At 35.1% G+C, this 19,276-nt stretch overlaps 1 protein-coding gene and 1 long non-coding RNA gene across 2 annotated transcripts in view; one reads left to right on the top strand and one right to left on the bottom strand.

Moving 5' to 3' along the window:
• Nucleotides 1–19,276, bottom strand: part of LOC149409257 (uncharacterized) — a 254,749-nt gene that overhangs the window by 208,939 nt on the left and 26,534 nt on the right. The window lies entirely within an intron of this gene.
• On the top strand, nt 13,338–15,240 carry LOC149409258 (uncharacterized). The gene is made up of 3 exons (XR_016305219.1): nt 13,338–13,595; nt 14,850–15,002; nt 15,092–15,240. It is a non-coding gene; the product is annotated as an uncharacterized LOC149409258 (long non-coding RNA).

The raw sequence follows: 19,276 nt of genomic DNA, 5'->3' as shown, positions 1-19,276 counted from the left end.
TGAAATATATCATGTACAAATATAAATAATTATGTGAACACTGTAAATATTATAAAGAAATAAATTTTTTTTAAATGAAAAAAAAAAAAATTGCAAAGAAAATCGATTTAAAATTCTCTAATACCACCTCATAACTTTTCTTATTGTTTGATGTTTTATATTTATTTATTTTATTTCAGGGAAATCAACATTTTGCAATGTGGTTCATTTATACATGTGTAATTTACCTAACTGAGAAACCAATTACAGATTTCCTCAATATACTATTCTATTATGTATCTAAAAATTTAAACACCATACTTACAAGAGCTAAGAAATATTAAATTTATCGAAGAAAGCAAACACTTTGTGGCTTGACACTATACAAAATGAAACAAATACTTTCTTTTAAATCGCTTTATTTTAATTTATATTTCGTTGACCGGTTTGGATTGAACCCAAATGTTGTGTTAAATAAATATAAAGTGGTTTTGTTTCATTTTGTAAAAAACATAGCGTTATTCAAGAGGGAGATTATTATAACATGAGATTATTATAACATAATACCACATAATACATGTCATTACATAATATAATTACATTTTATGCAGTTTGGTACACGTTTAATGCATTTTTAATTGAGTTTTTATATTTATTTTGGTTACATTGAAGATAGAATCAGAGATAATGTTATTATACATATCGTCGCATTAATTTGTAAACTGCGTAACTCCAAATTTTTCGAAAATACGTTTTTAATGCCATCTGGTGTTAAAATTAGACCCGCATCGACTAGTAAAACTCGAAAATTTAAAATAAAATTAACCTTTTAGATAAACACAAATTAGAAAACTGCGTAAAATTATGGTGCCATTTTTACTCGCGAATACTTCGTAACTCCTTAATTCAGTATTGGCCGGTGAGCCGTGCACGCTTGTTGTGTTTTTGACTGAGGAAATTTATTTACGGTGTAATAGTTTTACCGTGAAATTAACTGAGATAAGTTGATTAATCAATTTTGAACATTTTATAACCTTAATTTTAATTGTGAAGTCACGAATAGTGTTTTGTATCTGTAGTCTAAACTGACGTCTTCTGCACCGTGTGACGCTCTGCCGTAGCTCTCTTGTTTTATGTGCCTCTGCGGTTTCGTAAATACCTAATAGGTCCTTGTTCTGTGATTATCTCTTCTTCAAGGTCACCATCTCTTTGCAAGTGGATCTCCTTCTGATGCATATCCGGATCCGGTTCTTCACTGTCCTCTTGAAACAAACCCAAAATATTTACCGTGGAACGTGCGGCAATTCCATCTCGTCTCTCCTCAGACACAGTCCGTTCTCTGTCAGGCATCTTCCGCGGGTCAAGCACATGTCTTGGTATGCCATTTACTTCGATGTTGTTGACTGAAGTAAGTCCTGTCACCCTTCCATGCACGATGTGCATCTCCCATCTACTGGTTTAACCACAAGAAGATCGCCCACTTAGAGCTCAGTCAATACTTCCTCTTCTATATTCACTTGCGCAGAAGGGTGTCTCCACGAGTGTGAAGTGTGAACTATTCTAGACAGCGCAATACCTCGATCATCCTGACTTTTTGCAGCCAAAGATTGTACCGAAACACTGCCTGCAGGGGATCGCTTCCACTTCTGGCTGCAGTTCTCTTTATTGTTTGATGATGTCGTTCAACTATACCGTTTCCAGCTGGTCGGTATGCCGCGCAAAATCTTTGACGAACATTCCATCTCTTACACTTATCTGTAACACTGTAGGAACAAAATGCAGTACCATTGTCCATGAGAACTACTTTGGGCGGGCCTCTTTCCCGAAACACTTCTTCCAAATGTCTGATAATCGAAGCTGCATTATCTGACTCGATTTCCCGCCACACGGCAAATCTACTTGGACCGCAATCGATAAATGTGAGTAAACATTTCCTACCGAAATGAGTAACATCAACTGCCAAGCGACTCCAGGTTGTCACAACATTAAGATTACCCGCTTCATGGGATGATGGTGGAGGGTCAATTGTCCTGCATTGTACGCAGGAACGCTCGCATCTATCGACGTCCTTTCTTCTCGCCTCGGGATCGACCAGCCGGGCAAGATGAAGCGTTCACTTTACTCCAAAGTGATGCTGAGCATGAAGAGTTTCTACGCTTGTTTGCACATGTTTGCTCACCAGTTCCACTTTCAAGTCTCTCCCACCTATCTTCACACTCTGAGGAGTCTCTTTCACAACGTTTCCTGTCATGGCTACTCTTTGCCCGGGTCTTGCAAACCCTAGTAAGTACATCAGTTTTATTTCTACAGGACAACAAGGGTGATCGACAATGTCAGATCAAATTCTTCTACAATCTCCTTCATCAACTCCAAGCGTCACTTAACGATCATCTCTGACACGACTACTCCCGGTCAGTGTAGATCTCACCCAGCACAAAACCGTCGCCGAATCTGTAATGATCTCCAGAGTTTGAAGATTTCTTTCTTGTCTAAATAGACTGCCTCGACATACACATACATTGTTGTGTTTTATTTTGTAAATTTAAAATTCCTATCTCCCAAATTTTCCGCTAGGTTGTTCATACTGTTCGCAGAAAAGTATGTATCTTTCGTAAAATGCGTATCTCCATTCCCGGTTTTTACGTAAACTTCCTAACTCCGATTTGAAATAGAAAGCCTTAATTTACAAAAGTTTAATGATTGAAAATAAATTTCCAAATATATTATATGTTCGAAACATAAATAAAAAGAATAAGCCGTCTTTCATTTTTTTTCACTACGAGGTTTTTTGTGCCTCCTGTAAAATTTTACATTTGGGAGTTACGCATTCTACGAATTAATGCGACGATATGTTGAACATATTCTCCTAAGACAAGCATTTTTATTTGAATTGGTTTTACAGTGTTTTTCTTGAAATAGATTACATAAGCGTGTGTGTCGTGTAGGTACTTTCAAATCAATTCTGCTTAATAAACTCCACATATTATGTTTCTGCTTATCATTTCTTGGTATTATTTATAACTAACCTGTTTTTATTACTTTTATTGTATTTTCTTGTAAGGTTATTAATAGTTTTTGTAATAATATTTGCAATTTAAATATATGTAAACATATATAGTTCTCCTCTCCTAAGCGCAAGCATCTGATTTATCAGAAAAGTGATTGAAATATTACATAATATTACGTTGTAAATATTATAACACTAAAGATGTTAAGAAATAAAAATAAATATATATTTTTACTTTTAAGTTAATGATAGTAATGAGTTTAACTCATTAATTAAAATATAACAATTTGAGGTTGAACTAATTAAGTTGGATATAAAAACAGATATTATTATATTGAATACGTAACGACGGAAGTGCTGCGTCGATGGTATTGTATCCTCGTGACCGATCACAAGTAGATATTATTTTGTATACATAACGACGGCTATGCTGCGTCCACGCATTACGTTGATAGTATTGCGTCTTCGTGGCAGTTAGCGAATATATACATTTTTATGTATTGTTTTAGCCCTTGGTGAAGCAAAACGCTAGATTTGGCAACATTCAGTTCATTTACAACGATGCCACGTAGCACTCAGAACTAAAAATCACCCTGCGCGGGTGGACATTTTTGTAAGATGGTTTACAGTAGACGTTAAATTGTTGTCCCGACCTAAAAAGGTGCGACCGCCCTCTGCAATGGAGCGAACTGGCGCGTTATGAAATGATACATTTTTATTAAGTGATTGTCGCACGCCTGCGCCCAGTAGGTACTTGTGATGTATTGATGTTGTACAGGTTAGAATACTGGGCCCTTAATCTCCAGTATTCTAACGAGGATAGGGATCTGGTAATATCTCTATTAATAGTCGTAGATTCTGATATACGGAGGTTGTTCAATTCGGAATATAATAAACTGACAATACAAGTAACAAGTTGTCTAAAGGCCGTCTAGCGACAGAATGGCTTCCCGCCACCCGACGATGCAACCCGAGGCCTTTAGTACCGTTCGGTTATCTTCGGTAGAACCCGAAGCTACCCGAGCGCAAACACCAAACACTACACCTTCCCTCCTTCAACTCTGAAGCCACTTACAAACCAACATAAATATTTTACATATATATCACAACATAGATATTCATTTAAAAGATAGCCAACTTAGAAATTTAAAATATTAAGCACAAACACGATTAAACCAATTGTGCAGATCCACAGAGATTTCTAACAGAGCTGCGCTATACAGTTATTACAACAAGTGAAGTTATTACATTTTGCTAACAAATAATCCTAAGACTAACAACCGCGGTGCCTGGGTCAAGTTGCCCCGTTCCCTCTGGAAGATGTGGGTGTCTCGCGTCTTGGCCGCAATCTCCCCGACCATGGTCTCTGTTGCCGGGCCTGTGTCTGCTCCGACACCACCTCCTCTGCCGCCAACCTGAAATCAGGAGGAAAACCAGTGAATCCACGCAATAAGGTTGAAGTCTCTAACTCCTGAGGCTCATTCCTCGAAATTTCAGACGCGGGATGCTGTGCACTATTGCCATCTTCCTTCCAGCTCACTGACATTTCCCTCATTTGGTCGACATGTCTCTTCCATGTCACATCTGTGTTCTCTATCTTAATAATATAAACTTTTTTACCTAGCTTTCTAGAGACTACTCCCTTAGCCCAAACTACTTTATTATCCTGACGATAATCTTTTGTTAAACACTTTTGTCCAACTTTAAAAACCCTGGTTTTAACCCCTTTGTAAAACTTAACCTGATCAGATTGAGCTTTAGAAATGTTAACGTTTGCTTGACTTTTTGGTGGTGACTGTTTTGACAACGCACAACCTGAACATGATTGAACGACTTTCTCCAAGTCTTTGTTCAGAGCTGTCCACCAAAAATATGCTCTAGCTATTCCCTTCATTTTAACAATACCAAGATGTGACCTGTGTAATGAATCTAACACTTGCTTTTGGAGAGAAAAAGGTATAACTATTCTGTGTTGCCAAAACAAACAATCTTCTACGATAGAAAGTTCGTTCCTTTTTAGCCAATATTTCCATATACTGCTATCACGATTTACTCGTTTGGGCCAGCCCTGCCGCAAAAACCTAAATACTAGCTGTAATTCGCTATCCGCTGAGGTGGCTACCACAACTGCTTGAAAATTTACATGTTCACAATTTTCAATAAAACAGATTTTGTCCTTGATTGATGAAACCAAATTATTCATCACAGGAACTATCTTCAGATTAAAAATCTCCATAAAATCCCTACCCACTATCAATTCCGTGCCATTAACCACAACAGTAAATAATAAATTATTTTTAAGATTATTGTATTCTACGGTAAAACAGGCACTACCTACAAGATTAAGTGGTTTGCCATCGTATCCTGATAAAGTACGCTTATCTGGTGACAATGTTACATTTCTAAAATAACGATTGAAAATAAAATCCGGCATGACCGACATGCTTGCCCCTGAATCAATCATAGCAGCACATTTTACTTCGTTAATTACCACATTAGCCCTAAACGGATTAATGTATGAAATACTATTATTCTGGGATTGTTCAAAAATCGGATTAACCTTGTGATTCCTACAAAATTTCTTCAAATGCCCTACCTTGTGACAATTAAAACATTTTGCGTTCTTGAATTTACAATATTTTTCTACATGATATTCACCGCAAATCGTACATTTTTTATTCCTCGGTTCGGGGCTCTTTGAACGAGATAACCTTGAAAAACCTTGAGTTTCTCTCAAACGCGACGAATGTCTCCCGGGCGAATTTGAACGATTCGAAATGGCGTTCACATCCGAATTCCCTGCGGAAAATTCAGATTTAATTTCCGGAACCAGATTGTCTAAAACTGAAACCGTTATTGCTAACTCTTCCATCTTGTTGAATGTTAATTTAGTTCCCTCTAAAAAAATTTTCTCCTTAGCCCGGCCTGGTAAAATACCGATTGCAAAGGCATCCGCTAAGCTTTCTGGCAAGCGTGTTCCAAATTCGCAAAAAGAAGATAAACCCCTTAGACGGACCGCGAAATCTCTAACCGATTCCCCATGCGATTGCTTGGCTTGATAAAATTTTTCTCGTACCTTGAATACCGATCGCGGTATGGAACAATGTTTCTCAATTAATTCTATTAACTGATCGAATGCCACGTCTGTAACTTTAGCAGGGAAACATAAGTTGATCAAAAGAGTTAAGTCTCCGCTTCCAGAAGATTCAGCAAATAAGCGCGTTTCTGTGAAGCATCTAACTTAGTCGTTTTTATGTCATCACGAATTAGAAGGAACTGTTCTAACCTCAAGCGGAATAGACTCCAATCTCCATTAACGTGGGAGAACCTGGAAATTCCGCCCGATTCCATGATTGCAACGACAACGACAAAAAAAACCCACCCGGCAACAATAACACCTTCCAGAAAACAAACAAGAAACAAGACAACCTGACTCCAGGAACCGGCGCCGATACAGTCCAGCGCCCAGCCGCTTCCCGGACTTCCAAGTCTTCTTCTTCTGTGAAATTTGTCTGGTCTTTGTTACCCAGAACCACCGGTCTGGCCTTTGTTACCCAGGACCACGTGGTTATTTATTCTTCGCTGGATTCTTCGTCTGGTCTTTGTTACCCAGAACCACCGGTCTGGCCTTTCTTACCCAGGACCACGTGGTTATTTATTCTTCGCTGGATTCTTCGTCTGGTCTTTGTTACCCAGAACCACGAAATTATTGATTCTTCGCTGGATTCTTGGTCTGGTCTTTGTTACCCAGAGCCACGTAATTATTTACTTCCAATTGTCCTTATTATGCCCAGTTTATCTCCATTTATTGTCACCTTGACAATAAAATCCCGGAGATTTTTTTTTTGCAAGTCACTGGTGTGAAACAGATCCACTTGCCGGCAATCCGAAAAACTGTTTCCGTATACTCCTTTTTAAGCTGCGCCACTGTAACGTATTGATGTTTACAGGATATAATACTGGGCCCTTAATCTCCAGTATTATAACGAGGATAGGGATCTGGTGATATTTATATTTAATAGTCGTAGATACTGATATACGGAGGTTGTTTAATCGTAATATAATAAACTGACAATACAAGTAAACAAGTAGCCTAAAGGCCGTCTGGCGACAGAATGACTTCGCGCCAGCCGACGATGTCATACAAGGCCTCTAGTAGCGTTCGGTTATCTTCGGTAGAACCCGAAGCTACCCGAGCGCAAACACCAAACACTACATTAAGGACATGAAATTAATATTTCTATTTTGGATACTGACAATTCGTGGTGGAATCCATTATCTATAAATAGTATAAAATAAAGTGACATTCGCGTCTGTCTGTTTGTGCGCTTAGTTCTTCTTTACTCTGCGACTGATTTCGTTAAGGTTTTCAGCATCATTTTGAGAATTTATTCCGGAAGGTTTAGATAAATAACACATGCATTGACACATATTGGTAAAAATAGAGAGAAAAGTCGATATAAAGATTATTTTTGGCCGCTTACATTGCTAACGCTGGCGAAACCTTATGAGAATATCAAAATAATGTACTACGGAATTGTATACCTTAAAAAGGCCTACAGAAAAGTCTTTTATATATATATATATATATATATATACAAATGTTAGACATATCGCAGTTGCCGTCTAGTCCCCAAAATATCCAAGTGCGTCTTCTGTTTCCTGGGAGAAAGGGCTGCCGTCGGACCAATGCAGCTCAAAATGACCTTCGTCTTACCTAGAAAAAGACAAAATTTGAGACCAATGATTACACTATTCTAGTATTGTACACATATTTAATAAATTTCATGGATAAAATTAATTAATAATATTTTAAGAAGAAGGGGACATGGTGATGGATTAATTCACTGCTGAACTTTTGAACTTTCTTGTATGGAAAAAAAAGCGTTTTATGCAGTTTCTGAAGAATTTGTAGGGAGCGAAAACAAAACTTCTTGAGCGAGTTTCACTGCAATATAAATTAGGTGTATACCTTCAGAATATTTCTTCAAATGAGGATTCCACACTGTTCAAGCGTACTGTAGGTGACTTACATCTAAGTATTTAGTGAATGTAGAGTTAAATATAAAAAGCAGGACTAAGAAACAAGTTAAAAAGACGAATTATAAACATGGAAGTAGAAAAAATGCAATACACCTATATAATGCATTATACAAGAATATATGTGTTTATAAGTATACAGGACGGATAAAGTGGGAGACAGGTTTTGGCGTTGTAACGGGATGAGGGAATTTGCCGCGCAAGCATTAATAATTTAATCATAATGATTTTGTGCTATTCATACCTAAAATGTGATACAATGAACTTCTGTAACGAGAGTAACTAGCAGTGGATATGTCAGCATTTATGTCTATATTTGCAAGGTTTTTGTTGTACCAACTGCAGGTTCTGTTCATTTTAATTGGAGTTGGTGTTGGATTTGTCAATATTGAAAAAGGTTTTCTGTCTGCTATATCGAAGCGGTGCGTGGACATTTATTTTGTTTACCATCTTCGGACAATCAACTTTTGAGTTAATAATTTTGTAAAGGAGCATCTGATCAGAAATAAGCCTCCTGTTAAGTAGTTTCGTGATTCTTATTAATTTATTACAATAATACATAAACTAATGAGTAAGGGCCCGTTCACACTTCCGTTTTAAAAACGGATCCGTTTTAAAATCGGATCCTACTCTACGAAAACATATAATTGTCGATTCAACCAAAACATTTTATTTGCTCATTCTTCAGTAGACGATCGTGCACAATGGAGGACTATGAATCTCTTGTTTTCATGTGGTACTTATCTATTAACCTTTTCGTCCCGGAGAGAAAAAAATCACATAAGATCCGAAGGGGGGTCACTAGGGTCCCCCAATTTGTTTTGCTTATTAAAGGATGTTAATGGCATAATTTTGCGTAATTTGTTTTAGTAATAATTAGGGGGGAGTATATTCAACGTGTTTCAGAAATCATTATCTAAATAATTTCATAAATAAAGTCGTAGTTAATATTCTAATGAATTTAGATAATAATGCGCCTTTTTCCATACAAAACAGGGAAGGCAGGCCGATAGCGAGCATAACTCCTCGATTCTGAATCTCGACTGGCGATTGGAGATTACAGCGTAGCTAGTTTGTTACACAGGGTGGTCCGTGTAAATGATGGATATATTTAAAAATATAAAAAATAAAAAAATAAATAAAAAATAAATAAATAATGCCATTAAAAATATATATTTTTTTAGTTTTAAAAACCTACCACTACTAAAACAGTAATGGATGTTTTTAGATTTTCACGGTCAAAAGCATTTTTGGTGTTTGTTTTTGGGGTGTTATGCCGTGTTGCGCTAACTCCTTCTTTAGCCGACGTTTCGGACAGCGTTGCAGTGTCCATCATCAGGGCAGATCACATCTTCGGATCTACCGGATCTGCCCTGATGATGGACACTGCAACGCTGTCCAAAACGTCGGCTAAAGAAGGAGTTAGCGCAACACGGCATAACACCCCAAAAACAAACAACAAAAAAGGTATGGATGTTATTTCGAATATTACGGAATGTATGTGAAGGTTATAATTCCTAATTTATGATTTTATATAGTACATTTACATTAAGGGTTAAATCGTAGTGTTTGCCTTACCATAAATAATGGGTTCGTTTATATGTCAAGGGGTTCGAAATAAAACGAATTTTTGGAAAATAGTGAAAAAACAAGGTATTTTTAAAACTTAAACGTTGAGTAAATTATTTTTTATTGTAACCTCAGATATTCCTGTTTTTGATTTTCCTATGTAAATACACCACAACAGTCCCAACTGCTCCTAATCATCTGGAACCAGTGCGACTATGGCATTCGCAAATGGGGGGATGTTGGAGTGACTGCTCGTAACTTTTAGGTGTACTAGAGTGATAATATTACAATTAATAGTACCTAGACCAAAAATCACGAGCCGCTACTGGTATGTTGTTCGGCTAAAGGTAGTGGGGAGGATAAGGAGATGGGGAAGAGGAAGGTGGGGAAATACCTGGATATTCAGATCTGGTCACCAAACAAGGTAAAAGTCATTTCAAGCAACATTCGAAATGAATTCTGGTCAGTAAATTGTGAAATATCACAAAGTAATCTATTAAAATTTTACTTGCGCACACCGGGATTGGAACCCGTGACCTCCGGTTTACTAGTCTAGAGCCTTACCCCTCGACAACGGATGCTGTAATATTTATGAAAAAAAAAATAATATCAAGTTGCGCGGCGGTAGATGCTTTCAGTATTGCCCTAGTAAAAGACCACCATGTAGAATCCAAACGTTGCTTGAAATGACTTAAGCCTATATGGTAATTAAATTTGAATTTGCATGTACTTCAACCTTTGTCTTTCCCATATCCTCCCCCTCCCCATCCCAACTAACTTCAGCCTCACAAAATACCCCAATTGGGGATGCCATAGTTCCACTGGCTAGGACTGTTGGGGCTCTTGTGCGGTTTTCACACAAATTAATTAAAACCATAGAATTTTCTGATATAATTTAAAACATTGGTAAGCCGTAATAAAATGCAATAAATACATGTCGACTGATTACATAAATTCTAATATTTTAAGTACAGAATAAATATTTTATAACCCTGAAATAGATATTAATTTATAAACACCATTTCATAAGTATAAATGAACTACTTACAAGTCTGAAGATGCCCATAGCAGGGTGAAACTAGTCCGGTTTTGCAGAGAATTATTTACCACAAAAATTTAGAAAATTAGCAACTAAAACCCAATCTCCAATTTAACACACGTTTGCGATAGACTTTTTAACCATATAGTACTCTGTTTTTATTCAAGTTTCTTCAAATTACTTAAAAATGTAAACAAAATATGTGTCTCTTTCTGACCGATTTCTTTTCCATGTGAGAAACAGAGAAAGACATAATTTTAATGTTGTCTCTAAACATGAAAAATTTACCAGATGCACCCCCAGACAGGCCGATCTAAGTCTGGCAAGTGAACATTTTATGTAGCATCGCAAAAGGATATACCAGTAGTGCAGTGTACGCGACCGGGAGTTAGCCCTTTCCATAAAATGCAACTTTTACGGTCCAGTTCGCAGCTGGCTGGATCGTTCTCGGTGAATAGCGAGGAGTGGTGATAGAGACGGGGGAATTTTAGCCGATGCTACTAGGCTGAGGTGCGGGGCAGGGGACAGGAATTTTGCCGGAATTTTGTACAAATTATTTAATATCTAAGAAACTAGAAATAAAATATATTTTTTTTAATGCAGATCGATGACCAAATAGTTTTCTTAGGATTACCTAAATTACAGAGTATGTGGTGTAAAAAACAACTTAGATATAGCATAAAACTCTCGTTAGTGTAAGTGTGTTCCCCCCGTCCGGTGCGGGAGTGTTAAAAAGAAGGAAAAAAGTGAAAAGAAAATTTTGGGTTCACCCAATCATAGCTGAAAGATTTTCTGTAGGAACTTTCCGAGTGTTAATTGGTGAGTTGAGAAGTGATGAACTAAAGTTCTTTAATTATTTTAGAATGTCTGTAACTTCCTTTAACCATCTACTGGAACAAGTTTCAGAGAGCTTAACAAATCGAAAAACAAAATTGGTAGAGTGCATTTTTCCTAAAGAAAGGCTATCGATATTTTTAAGGTAAGAAAAAAATAACAATTCAAAAATAATCATAAATATATTTATAATATAATATATTTATATTTATGATTATATTTGAATTGTTATTTTTTTTAACCTTAAAAATATCGAATATAATATAATTATAAATAAAATATAATTATAAATGTTATATTTAATTATGTGTTTATTAAACTAATATCCCCTTCCGTGCACCGTTCAGCTCATTTAAGCTTTAAAGTAAATAAAATAAAATTGTGTTTTGTTTTTATTTAATTAAAAAATAAAATATTGTAGTATGTTGGGTCTTCCAGTGGCGGCCTTAAAGATTTTTTTACATTGTAGGTATATTTTTTAATGTTATAACATTTAGCCTCGAAAATTTTAAATTTTATATTAATAAACAAAAGGTTTTCAATAAATAATTCAAAAATTTGGAGAGAAGAACATGTGTTAACTCGTGGTGTGCTGACGCTAAACTTCTGTGCTCCGCCAGCTGATTCTATTTTTGTAATTAGTTGTGTGTTTCATGCAAAATTATGTTTTTGTAAGTTGTAGGTAGCGCCGAAGACGCTATTCAGTTGAGCCAGCTCGTCATTGACCATTGTTTGCCATCTTCAAGTACATAATATAGTTTCCAGTTGCTAAACTTTTTCGCTTATCGTTAGGAAGCTATGTAGATGCACGCACAGATGGCAGTGCATAGAGCTTGCGGGGAAGTCCGCAAGATGGAGCCAGTTGCCAGTTGTCGCCATGGACAATGCGAAGTCTCTCAGACAATCTTACTGGCCCAGATTCGAATTAGCAAGCTTCTAGTTAGGCCGACTAACGAGTCACCAATATAATACGCGGAGTATTAATAAATCGCTGATTGATTTTAACGAACCTATTATTTATAATACTACTTCCAAGATGAGTTGGAGACTGTTTATACGAACACAACACTTATATTATTTGATATTTTTATACCTAGCTGTTTTGTTGCAAAGTGTATTTGCGACTAAAAAGGACATCCCAAGCGAAGAAAATCTGTAAACATTGAAAGGAATTAAAAAGATAAATCAAAACAATTCAAAAATATTATTAACTGTTAAAATATTATTAGTTATTAGCTCAAAAACATATTTTTTCACAGAGACGAAACATATCATTGTTGTATCGGAATTTAACAATATTACCGGTGCAGGCCTTATTATGGTACAAAATATTGATTCAACATATATCTGAGTCTGATTATAAAAGGAAAGTGGAACATGAATATAATACAAGGTTTACAAAGAATGAAGGAATGCTTGTTCCAAAATATAATAATAAATACGGACGGCGAACCCTAGAGTTTAACGTGCCAAAAATGCTTAACATGTTACCCATTAATATAAAAAAATTGCGATTCCACAAATAGATTGAGATATATGCTGAAACAATGGTTACTAAATAGAGATAGTTTATATTAATTTAGGTGTGTTAATTGTATAGTTATAGTAATAATATTATGTGTGTATGTATGTAATTGATCATTAACATCCTGTTGACAAACTGCTTTATTGAAGTTTAACGGGATTGTAGCTTGAAAACCAATAAAAAAAAAATAATAATAAAAATAATTCAAAAAACGTGTTCGTTAACTCGCGAATTGAAATGGCAACACTGAGATGTAATCATAAACACGAAAATTGCGTTCTTAATATTGAAGTTTCTATGGAAAAAGTTCTCGCCCGCTTGCTGTCACTTATTTGTTGGTTAATTTATTTTTGCATTACTACTTCGCCATTTTCTAAGCCTTGGACTAAAACTTGTTCGAAATAGATATCCTTTAACCTCGTTATATAGTTAATAAAACAGAAATTCAAGATTCTTACGTGAAAGCATGGATTCCATCACCATCAAGTTAGAAACAGGCACAGGTGCGGAAGAGAGTGTCGCTACGATGTATACGGAAATCGAAATAGACAATCATTTTGTCAAGGAAGAATGTTCGGAAACTATTTATACTAACATTTTAGGTATGTCATTATTTTATTGCCTTTCGAAACTAAAACTGCCGTTCTTTACGCGACTGCATCGACATGATCATAATCGCGCACAGTGCATCTCACACTCAAACTAACCTCACCAAACTCAACATCATTCCTCGATCCTGCATACGTTCTTTTGCCGGATTGTTAATTATATTCATTTTTATGAGCTACCTGACACCTATCGTGAGCGCGCCTTTCTGCACGATGTATGGAAGATGAATATTAATTCCCTCTAGGCTGGGAAATCTAGGATTTTTTTCTGAAAAATTATTTCATTTGGACCTTGAAGAGTCCTGAAATAAATCATTCATGAAATACAGATGCTATAAGAACTTTATATTAGCTTATTTGATGTCAACATTCACAATGCTACCATGTGTAGGTCAATATAGTCATTTCAAAACTTGAAAAACTGTCAAATATTCAAGTCAAATAACTTAACATGCAACATGTTTAGTGTATCCATTTTTTAAGATGTTTATCTGTTATCGGGTGAAATTAGAACAACGGGACATTCTTATCTTAACGTAGTCAATATCACAGCAAAACAAGGGATTACAGAAGAAGAATGTGCATCGTCGAATACAGAAATTGACATCAAACTGCCAGACATTAAAATGGAATTCTTGGAGCTGTCTAAAATTTCGCCTAACGGCGGGTAGAGTCAGTATTTTATGTCACATCGGACAATGATCCGATATGCGTGGCCCATACTTCGAACGCCAGTACTGACTATCTATATGCCTCATTGGTCTTATAAAGAAAATAAATCATCTCGCGTTTTATATTTCACAAAACCTCTGGGATTATATTAAATACATGTATCGTGTATAATTTGTGATCCGATACCTAAGTACTACAACGATTCCATTGACTTTGAGAAACTAGAAATTATGCATGAAATTTCTCAAGAATACAATAGATCGCTAAAATCGTCCCCACAGCGAACATTCCACCTCATTTTTATAAATAAAAATCATTGCAAAGTCTTTAAACCTGTTTTTTTCTTCGTCGCAGTTTATTTAAAGGTCACTTATTACGTGCATACTTTTCTTAGTGTTGTATTTTTTATGCTTTCAATCCTCACTCATTAAGGCTAAGCTACTCCAAGTACCCTATCACCAAGAGCTTAGTTCGACAGTATTATGTAATGCATCAATACAAAAATAATAATGTAAATAGCACCGAAGTGCTCAGCATGTTTCGAAATATCAATGTACTGTTGTTTTGTTATTCCAGGTAGCATTAATATGGAGACAGTTCCCATCAAGGTAGAAGCAGGACTCCTAGAAGAGGATAGAGGGGGCATTGCTTGTGTGGAAATTGACATAGACCTGCCGGATGTTAAAAAGGAATGCTTAGAGCACTCTGCCAGTATTATCTAGACTGCAGGTAAAATCGTATTTTGTGTTTCTGAATTAGTTTTAATAGTTTTCATCAAATATACTTATTTATTGAACTTTTTCCACTTTTTATTTCAGACTTTATAACGGACCTGAGGAATCACCCCATAGAGAAGGCTTATTCATGTTCCTACTGCAGCTATTCGTTTTCACGAATAGGAAATTTAGATCGTCACATGCGTACCCATACTGGAGAAAAACCTTACTCATGTTCCTGCTGTAGTTATTCTTGTTCTCAAAAGGGAACTCTAACACTTCAAATGCGTACCCATACTGGAGAAAAACCTTTTTCGTGTTCCTACTGCAGTTATTCGTGTTCTCGAAAGGGAACTTTAGAACGTCATGTATTTACCCATACTGGAAAAAAACCTTATGCCTGTCCTTACTGCAGTTATTCATGTTCCCAAAATGGATCCTTAAAAATTCATGTGCTTAACCATACTGGAGAAAAACATTATTCTTGTTCCGAATGTAACTATTCATGTTCTCAAAAGGGATTTTTAAAACTTCATATGATTACCCACACTACAGAAAAGCCTTTTTCATGTTCCGACTGCAACTATTCATTTTCTCTAAAGAGAAATTTAAAACGTCACATGGTTACCCATACTGGAAGAAAATCGTATTCATGTTCCTACTGCAGCTATTCATGTTCTCAAAAGAGTAATTTAAACCGTCATTTTCTTACCCATTCTTGAGAACATCCTTTTTGTGCTCGGTTTGAAACTTTTTTTGAACGCTTAGATGAAGATCCCTCCAATAATATAAATTTTACAAATTTCTCTCCAACGTGGGGATGTGAAATTAACTTTCAGCCAAATGTGCATAGTTTAAATCAACAATCAGGATTAAGAGATTGTTAAATTAACCAAGAGAGTTGTGAGGCTGATTATTTTGAGCTATTTTTTTTATTTCAGATATATGTACTTGTAAAATTTATCATATCGGTTAACATAATCCAGGATTTATTACTTTTTATATTTAAATCTTTGTCGGTACCTTGAGATAGGTATCTTATTGGTACATTTTATTGTTTTATTTCAATCTTTAAATTTTTATTTTTACTTTTTCCTAATAATTTATGGTTTGTACTTTAATACTTTATATTTTAAACTATTCACTTTACAATTTACTTTTATACATTATAGTTTTTATACACTACTTATTACCTTACTTTTTACCTATTTTCTAAAATTTTACTAACATTTATACTGTTATTCTTCATATTGTTGTACTATTATAAGTATGTCAATTATGTTAATGGCACGTGTTGTGCCGTATATGTGTAAATAAATAAATAAATAAATAAATGTCGTGAGCAGTGTTGTAATCGAAACAAACCGATATTTTGATACTGTGAAATCTCAAAAAACATTTGCTCCAAATTCTAAGTTGCACAGATGGAAAAATGTTTATGTAATAATTAAAAGAGCCTGTCGCGCTGTACAATCTTGTGGTCACCCTTTCTAATGCCGACAAGTGGCCTTGCGCAAGTGTATGCGTGTTGGCAAAATATTATTCTGCATTGTACGAAAACATTTATTATAATTACTGTGTAGATAAAACTCATCGTAAAATTTAATAACTTGATTTCCAAAGGTTCATTTTTTGTGTGGAAAAGGGAATTTTTACGACTTGACAATAAATAAACAATCTGTGAGTGTTCCATTCCGGGATTTTGTCATTTGAAGGTAATATTAACATTCCATCTAACACAAAATAACCCAGTAAAAATATAATATTAAATGAACCAAACTAATTTTACAATATTAAAGAATACCGTAAAATAAATAAAAACAATCTTTAGGTACAGCAAAATAATATTTCAAACCTGGAGTGAGTATAAAATGTAATTGACGAAGATCTAGCCGTTTCAGGCGGTCAATTCATGCAAAATCTGCTAGTCTTCTAAGGGTTAATCGTTCTTCAAACAAAACGCCAATGGATTCCCCAACTAAGGTGTACCGAATCGCGAAAGTTAAGCTAGGTTGCGTTAGAGACAGTGCATTTGAGCATCTCATAGCCAATATTAAAGAACAGTGGTCGACCAATCTGATTTTGTAATAACTGCCGTTGCGAAAATGATAAGGGTGATTGATTAAAGCATAAGTACTCACCAGAAACTATCACAAGTATGGGATGATAAATTCAACTACGTAACCCACGCAGTGTAAGGGATACAAAGTATAATTAGAGAGTGTGAAACGGCTGGCGACGAAGAAAGTCAAGTGTGTCAAAAAGATAGATTAGTTTTACATAGACAATAATAATGTCATAGACAAGCATTATGACATCGGCATTAATATTGGTATATTAAAAAAAAAACCGATAGATGCAAAAAAAATATCCACGGGTTCGTTTATAATTATTGCTCTCTGGCGGCCAAAATGTGGATTGATTTTGCATTTAGAACAAAGGTGGTTGGCTTTGGCCATAGATTCTTGTAAGTTACAACAGACCAGGCATGATCTAATCTGCATAAAAAGGAAAATTTATATAAAAAACGCAATTCTGTTACGATGAATATAATTAGTATAAGAAGATGAGAAACTCTAGTTACAGATTTATATAACACAGAGGTCTGATTGGGCGGGTAAAATTACTATTTTATGACTGTATAGAAACAAGTCAGCTTCATAAAATATGTTTTCTGTGATATATTTATTAACTAAGCTCTAGCGTATTCTCTCTGTGTACGCTAGTTCAATAATTTAAATGGCAACACTGAGATGTCATTTCAATTAAAAAAATTTTATCTTAATTCTGTAGTTTCGATGGAAAAGCCTGTCGCTAGCTTGTTGTCCCCAGGGGCATTTCTCTCAGCTTTGGCCTTGAAACTCATTTGAAACCGCCACGCCCACCTCATTATTCTTATAGAAAACGAATAAAATGGCTAAAAGCTCAGATCTCATTGGTTAGAGCAGAAGGATTGGTTTGATCTCTCGCGCTCTACCATAGTGACTCGTGTAACAGAGAGAGATTACGGAATTTTGTCGTTAGACTTTTTTCAAATCATTCAAACAAAATGAGAGTGGTTTATTTATACACGCGGGTTGTCATTTGCTGCCGAAATACTATCATTTCGCGTCGAAAATATTGCGTGTTAAATTTGTTCGTGATAAAAATACAATATAAGCCAGTATAGTGTTAGCGAGTTTTTTTTTTTTTTTTTTTTTATTGGTTTTCAAGTTACAATCCCGTTAAACTTCAATAAAGCAGTTTGTCAACAGGATGTTAATGATCAATTACATACATACACACATAATATTATTACTATAACTATACAATTAACACACATAAATTAATATAAACTATCTCTATTTAGTAACCATTGTTTCAGTATATATCTTAATCTATTTGTGGAATCGCAATTTTTTATATTAATGGGTAACATGTTAAGCATTTTTGGCACGTTAAATTCTAGGGTTCGCCGTCCGTATTTATTATTATATTTTGGAAATACATTTTACAAACATATATTCAACCTACCTACGTAAGTTCAAGTTTAAAGTGAATTGACAGTTTTTAGGTTATTCGTTCGGGTTTTTGAATGCTTCATACTTGCATATCGCTGTCCTAGTTCTTGTATGTTCAATAGACCTTTTTTTGCAAAACTGAGTTATGAATGCCAATATGTTCACTAGCCTATTAATGAAGCTAAAAAAACATTTTTTTTTGGTTTTTAAGTGACATTTTAAGCATTTTTCCAGTGCCAATATCTACTCACGGAGTAATGTTTCAGTTCTTATTTGTTCAATCTCCTGGATATTGAACATTCAAACACTCAATTTATGAACATAATATTTTTTTTTAAAGTTCGTAGATATTTGTTCAACATCCCGCAGAAGGTTGACGTCTTGAATGTTCAATCTCCACTGTCAACCAATCAGGAGCCGGCTAGTTAAAATGTGCGGCCATGTTGATTTTTGGTTGTTTTCTAACAACGAAATTGTTCCACTAAAAATACGTTTAATTTCGAATATATGTATACTGTTATTGAACTAAAAAATGACTTCGCCGACTCCAGAATCAATAAACCTTAGAACAGTAGCTCAAATAGAAGTCTTAAAATTATGTCATTTATAGGCTTTTTCACCATATTTTACATGTACTTCTTGAATTTGCTAGGCAAATATACAGGTGCTTCATTTATTATTTATTTATTCAATTATTTATTTAAAAATTTAGGACTTTTACCTTAAATGAGTATTAATAAATTATATTAGTGCATTAACACTTATTTTTATTCAAGAAATACAACAA

This window comes from Hesperophylax consimilis, unplaced genomic scaffold, assembly GCF_061612785.1.
Source record: "Hesperophylax consimilis isolate HC1 unplaced genomic scaffold, BYU_Hcon_1.0 scaffold_32, whole genome shotgun sequence".
Taxonomy (NCBI): Eukaryota; Metazoa; Arthropoda; class Insecta; order Trichoptera; family Limnephilidae; genus Hesperophylax; species Hesperophylax consimilis.
This window is presented reverse-complemented; position numbering and strand designations above follow the sequence as displayed.